Source organism: Vicia villosa, linkage group LG2, assembly GCF_029867415.1.
Source record: "Vicia villosa cultivar HV-30 ecotype Madison, WI linkage group LG2, Vvil1.0, whole genome shotgun sequence".
Classification (NCBI taxonomy): Eukaryota; Viridiplantae; Streptophyta; class Magnoliopsida; order Fabales; family Fabaceae; genus Vicia; species Vicia villosa.
This window is the reverse complement of record NC_081181.1, coordinates 176,898,534-176,905,219: the sequence shown is the minus strand read 5'-3', so window position 1 is coordinate 176,905,219 and position 6,686 is coordinate 176,898,534.

Sequence of the window (6,686 nt, the reverse complement as noted above, 5' to 3'; positions counted from 1 at the left end):
TAGCTGCATTCAACCTAGTTGTTGGACCAGGTGGTATGAAAAGGGTAGCTGGCCTTCTGACTGGAAACTTCTTTGATTTTTTAGTCACTTTCTTGGATTTTGGGGTCACTTGCTTTGATGCTTGACTTGTTTGTTGGGATGCCTGAGTAGGCACTAGTTGGGATGCTTGAGTAGGCACTGGTTGAGATGTTGGAGTAGGCACTGGTTGAGATGCTTGAGTAGGCCCTTATTGAGATTCTTGAATAGGCCCTGGTTGAGATGCTTGACTATTTGTTGGCACCTTGCAAGTAAGCTTGTCGTGACCTGGTTTTTTTACACCTGTTGCAGGAAACAATAAACAATAAATCCAATCCTTCTCATTTTTCTATCAGCGCCATCAATCTCACCTAGCTCTAAATTCCTTCTCTTTTTGGGCCTTCCAGACATCACACTTGTTATGTGTCTTGAAGTATGATCTAATCCAAAATCTAGGAGGGGTGCCTATCATGTGCTTGTATGCTTCTACATTGATATCCTTCATTACTTTTGTCTCCCTTTCCCTAGCTTGGTAGTATGTTGACTTGGCAGCTTTCCATATAATTTCCTTTAGCTTTTTTCCAGGATACCTCTTCCTAAATTTATTGTATAGATGTCTGAAACAAAATCTTTGTTCAACTTTAGGTAGAAGTTCCTCCATTGCAGGCAATAACCCCTAGGACATCAAAATCTAAAACTAAAGAATAAAGACATAACAAAGTGTACATGCAATAAAAGAGTAAAGAGTAAAAGTCATATGAGTAATACCTTTTGCTAATCACTAATAAATGTGTATGTGAGACACTCTTCCCTTCCACCAAGGTCATCAATAAGCAGCTCCCAAAATCATGTCCAGCTATCCTTGTCTTCACTCTCCACCACTGCAAATGTTATTGGTAACATTTGATTATTGGGATCTCTACCTACATCTACAAGGATTTGACCTCCACAAAGTCCTTTCAAGAAACATCCATCGAGGCCAATGAAATGTCCGCTTAATTTGTTGCTTTCATTACAAGCAGCAAAACATATGTATAACCTTCTGAAGTGTATCCTCTGATCATCAGAACCTTCTTGAACAAGTTGGACATTGAGTATCATAGTTGACCCTAGGTTTGATCTCAACAATTAATATCAGTAGTCATAAATCCTAGTATAATCCCCTAGGAAAGACCCATCAACCATGTCTCTAGCTGCAAACCTAGCTCGTATGGCCTTTGTCTCGTTGACCCCCTTGTTCCACTTCTTTTGAACCTTTTCCTTTATGTCCTTCAACTTCATTCTAGGGTTGGTCTTAAATGAATTCTATATTCTTTTGCTTAACCATTTAGTCTTCAACATCTTCACATTATACTCTCTACTGCAACTATGAGTGTCTACTATCTTTCTTAGTTGCCAAGCTTCCCATTTACATCCTTCTTTACACCTAACCATCACCCTTATCTTATCATTTTTGGTGTACTTTAAGTCTCTGCCATATTGGACTGCATAAGAGGTAATTGCTTCCTTGAAATCATCTTTTTTAGTAAAATATGTTCCCACCTCCCAGTTGTAATTGTACATGTCCTTTTGTTCCTTGAATATTGGAAACTTCTTTCTCCTAACTCTACTGCTATCATCACTATCACACTCACTTTCAAGATTCTCACTTTCATTATCACTACCTTTCAACTCTTCTTTATTTTCTTCCCACTTTTCTTTACCTTTTTTCTTTTCATCCCTTCGTTACCATCTTCATTGTCATATTCAATTAGGTTACCATCTTCCTCATCCAACTCAGTTTCATACTCATCTGAATCATCATCAAATACTACCTTCATTGCAATATCATAGTTGAAGCTTTCATCATCAGAACTATTAGATTTATCAACATCATCAACCTCACCAACCCTTTGTCCATTATCATCAGTATCTATTGCATCCTTATCCCTTACATCACTCATCCAAGCATGATTTTCCCCCTGTCCATTAACATCAGCACCTGAAAATTCAGTTTCATATAGCATCTCCTAAAGCACGACTTCGGTCTCATCTACCATCTCATTAAGTGGTATTTCATCAAGGGGGTTTCTCATCAACGAGTACCTCAACAAAATCAGGCTTCGACAATATGTGTTGAATAAAGATGTTAACACTAAGGTGAACCCTGTAGAGATCAGCAATGTTAAGGCACCTTTGTCATCAACCAATAAATTCATGCCATCTGTAGGATCCCTATAGTATATCTTGTCTATGGCATCGTAACCTAGTTCGTTAATAGCACCTGACAACTCAAAGAAGCTCCATTTATCAGCATCTACTCTCAATTTGACAACCTCACCCCTTCATGCACACTAAGTTCCTCATCAACGAATGCACCATTATGATGGATTGTAATGTTCAGAAATGCATCCATTTCAAACTATGTCCTGTATAGAAGCAAAGAAAATGGAATGTATTTCAGACAAACGAATTTCAATAAACCCTAACTATCAAACTACAATAACTTCATGAACGCAGACATATAGCTTACCTGAAAAAGCAATGTTGGCTTCATTCTACAATGGCTACTGCGTTGCGCTGGGGTTTCTTTCAATCCCCTTTTCCTAATTCCGCATTACTATTTCAATCCCAATTAAATTATGAAGTTATATCCCAGGTGGACAACACTAAATAATCCATGTGGCAATTTAATTAAACAAATATAACACGTGCATGCAACCTGGTTAAAACCATTGACTTTGATTAACGGTTTGGACGAAAAGGACAAACATGTACCTTTTTGAACAATTAAATTATCACTTTGGAACTTCTTAAACTTAAGGGACCAAAATGGACCCAGAGGTATACTTAAGCGACCAAAAAGGATATTTAGCCTATAATATAAAAGCAAAGATAACCATCCATATTGATCATTAAAAGAAATACATACTATTTTGGTTGACTACATCTACTCTTGACACAAGGGGTTTAGCTACACATCTTCATGGTAACTTGCTTCACAAGAAAAGGAGAGAGATGAATAAGCATCCAAGTTGAATGATCGAACAAGGTTGTGTATTCAGCTTTGATTAATTGATTTTTAGATCTTTGGTGTATTTTTCACTCTCAGTGTCTTTCTAGGGCATAAATGATGTTAGATATGGTGGAACCCCTTAAAAAATCTGTTATGTTCTATTTATTTAAATTTTGTTCAGCTAAATTCGTCCAGTGGCCAAAAACATTTCCCGGAGAAATGTACTTTTTAATTCACATCAACCAACACATAAGCTCAAAACGCCCTTTAGAAAAATATATCTCTCGCCCGACAAACCAAAACCTCGCCTAGCGAACTGCACGCCTCAAGCTCGCCCTGCGACCAAGCCTCTATTTTTCACTAGGGAGCTACTAGCTTGCTCATTTCTAGCTTGCCCCAGCTTCGTTGGGCGAGCTCGCTCCTGCCTCACCCCTGGAGCACCCGACGAAATTGTCAGAGTTCTTCTTCTTAGCTTCGTGGCTTCTTCTTTGATTTTGTGCCATTTCCAAGGGTTTACTGCATACTTGACACACAAATTAAACATACCACAAACTATACACATAAAAGCTACAATATACTAAACATGGGGAAATAATTGAACAAAAACAATGAAATGGAACTTAAAAATGTCAAATTTTCATATAGAATTATTAGCATAAATGACGCTTATCAGTTTTCTACGTAAGGTGTTCCTCTTATGAGATTTCTTTTCTTCTTCTTTTTCTTTTTTTGAAGTTGAATCTAACCAAATTGGTTTTCTCTTATACATAAAGAATTACTTATGCTTCGGTTATTGACAAAAGGACTATGTTGGCGCAAACACATATATCAGAACAAAAAAGGCATGAAATATTAATGATAAAGGATTACCACTTTATAGGCTGATTTTAATCAATTAAAAGGGGTTTCAATTAATTAAAGTATTAATGATAATTTATTATGATTGATTGATTAATGTGGCGTGCAGCTCTAGGGTCTTTTAATGATACTCTAGGTTTAATCAATTAGTTGACTCAATTTTAAAATTAAAAAATGCCTAATTGATCATTAGATTTAATTGATTAGAAAATGAATTTTCCGCTTCTTTTAGTTTGCATGGGCTTTGTTTAATCAATTAGTTGGCTCCAATTTTAAAATTAAAAAGGCCTAATTGATTAACCATTATATTTAAACAATTTCTTTATAGACTTCTCTTGCTTTTTAGCAATCCGTGGTGAAAACCTCAAAATGCCACTATATTTCGGAAGTGTATCTCTGAATGCATTTTTTTTTTTGAAAAAAAGGTTATTTCGGAAGTGCATATCCGAAGACACTTTTTTTTTAGAAAAAAATATGATTTCGAAGATGCACTTCCGAATACACCTGTTTTTTTGGAAAAGGGATGTCTTCGAAAATGCATATCCAAAATATTCCAATTTTTGGTCTTGGGATTGTTCGGATATGCATATCCGGAAAAATTAAATACTTATTAAAAAATTAAAATCAAGGTGAATCAATACAATTAATAGTATAATTAATTGTATTAATTAAAATACATTATTAAATATATAAATTAAGATATAATAATAATATTAGTCTAATAAATATTTAAATCAACATCTTATTTTTATATATAAAATTAATAATAATAATAATGATAAAGATATTTATTTATTATTTATTTATTATTTTTTATGATACAGAAAAAAATCATTTCATAAATTAATTTTCAAAAACAATTTTATAGTTAAAAAATTCATTTTATAAACAAAATTTCCAAAACAATTTTAAAGTTAAAAATTATTTTATATATAAATAATTTTTTATCATAATTAGTTATTAAAATAATTTTTATATTTGTTATTTTTATTTATTATTTTGAAAAACTATGTAATTCGAAATTTATATTAAAATATGAATAAAATAATAAATAATTTTATTTTTACTTGATCTCTTTTATTTTAAATTTTTGTTGAATAATTATTAATGTATTTATTTTTTAGGCTAAATTACAGTTTTGGTCCCCATATTTTGTCTAATTCACGAAATTAGTCCCCCTATTTTAAATTCAAACAGTTTTGGTCCTCTTATTTTAAATTTATACAATTTTAGTCCCCCTTTCATGTTTTTTCAAAGAAAATCGATGAGATTGTTGTATTTTTTAGTTTTATTTTTATCTACAAAGTTCAATAATAGGTTTATATACGATGATTTGTCATGTTTTACAAGTAATTTATCATTTATAAAGTAAAAATAACGTTATTTTAAGTGCAAAATTATGAAAAGGGGACCAAAACTGTTTAAATTTAAAATAGGGGGATCAAAACTGTTTAAATTTAAAATAGGGGGACCAATTTTGTGAATCAGGAAAAATAGGGGGACCAAAACTGTAATTAAGCCTATTTTTTATATAATCATAATTATTGTGTATTAGTAATTATTAATATAAAATTTATCAAAAAATATGAAATTTTTTATGAGTTTTATTTTTTAATTTATAATTGGAATTAGAATAGAAATTTGAATAGTATAATTAATTTTATTATTATTCATAATTTATAAATATATTATTTTTAAGATATCCGAATTAATCAATATCTCAAATATTTTAATTTTTTGGGATTTTTTTGGATATGCATATCCGAATTAACCAAAATTTTAATTTTTTGGGGTGTTTTCGGAGATATATTTTCGAATTAACTAAAATATCAATTTTCTTTGAAGTTTTCGGAGATGCATCTCCGAAGGGTATTTTTGAATTTTCAGCAGGATTTTCATCCCATGAAAGTCTATAAAAAAAATTATCTAGATTTAATTGATTGAAAATGAATTTTCAGCTTCTTTTAGTTTGCTTGGGCTTTGAAAAACTATAGGTTCAGATTTCCTTTTTGCATTTCCTTCTCATTTGGATTCATAGCCCCTTTGCTAAAAACTTCTCTTTTACAAACAATTGATTAGTGATGAAATAATCAAAATGAATTAGACAATTTAAATACACTTTTATTAGAAAATATTAGAAAAATAACTTGCAGAAAAAAATTTAAGAACTTTGGGGGAAAAATAATCATTTAGGAACTTTGGGAAAAAATTTTAAAAATAAATATTTAATTCCAAAGTCCTTAAATACTTAAATAACACTTGGCAACCTAAAATATTTAAGATATCTAAATCGAAAGACTTGTCTACTATGAATTTGGATACTTTAAATTGCAGAAACAAAAGAATAATCTAAATTGCATGTCTTGCCAAAAGTGAAGAAGTCAATAAGAAAATAAAGAGACGTGCACTAAAACTGCAAATGTATAAGACAAGGATTCATATGATAGCTTCAAAAATAAAAGTGATGAAGACATGAATCTTGTATTTCAAAAATTCTAGAAAATCGCAATTTCATGCTTTTGGAATAAAAATGAAGAAATGTCGTAGTATTTCATTTAACACGCTTTCAATGCTGAAAGAAGGGCCACATAAAGATAGACTACCTGCAAAACCAAAGAAATCTAAAAGATACAGAAGACTACAAAAATATTTAAAAAGAGCTTATGTTGTATGGAATGATAATGACATAGACTCATTTGACAAATCTGAAAAAGAGGAAAAAAATAAACTTGTGTTCCATTGTAAAACACAAAGAAAACTAGGTAAATAATTTTGAAATTAAATTTACTTATAATGAATCAAGTAAATGTAAATTGAT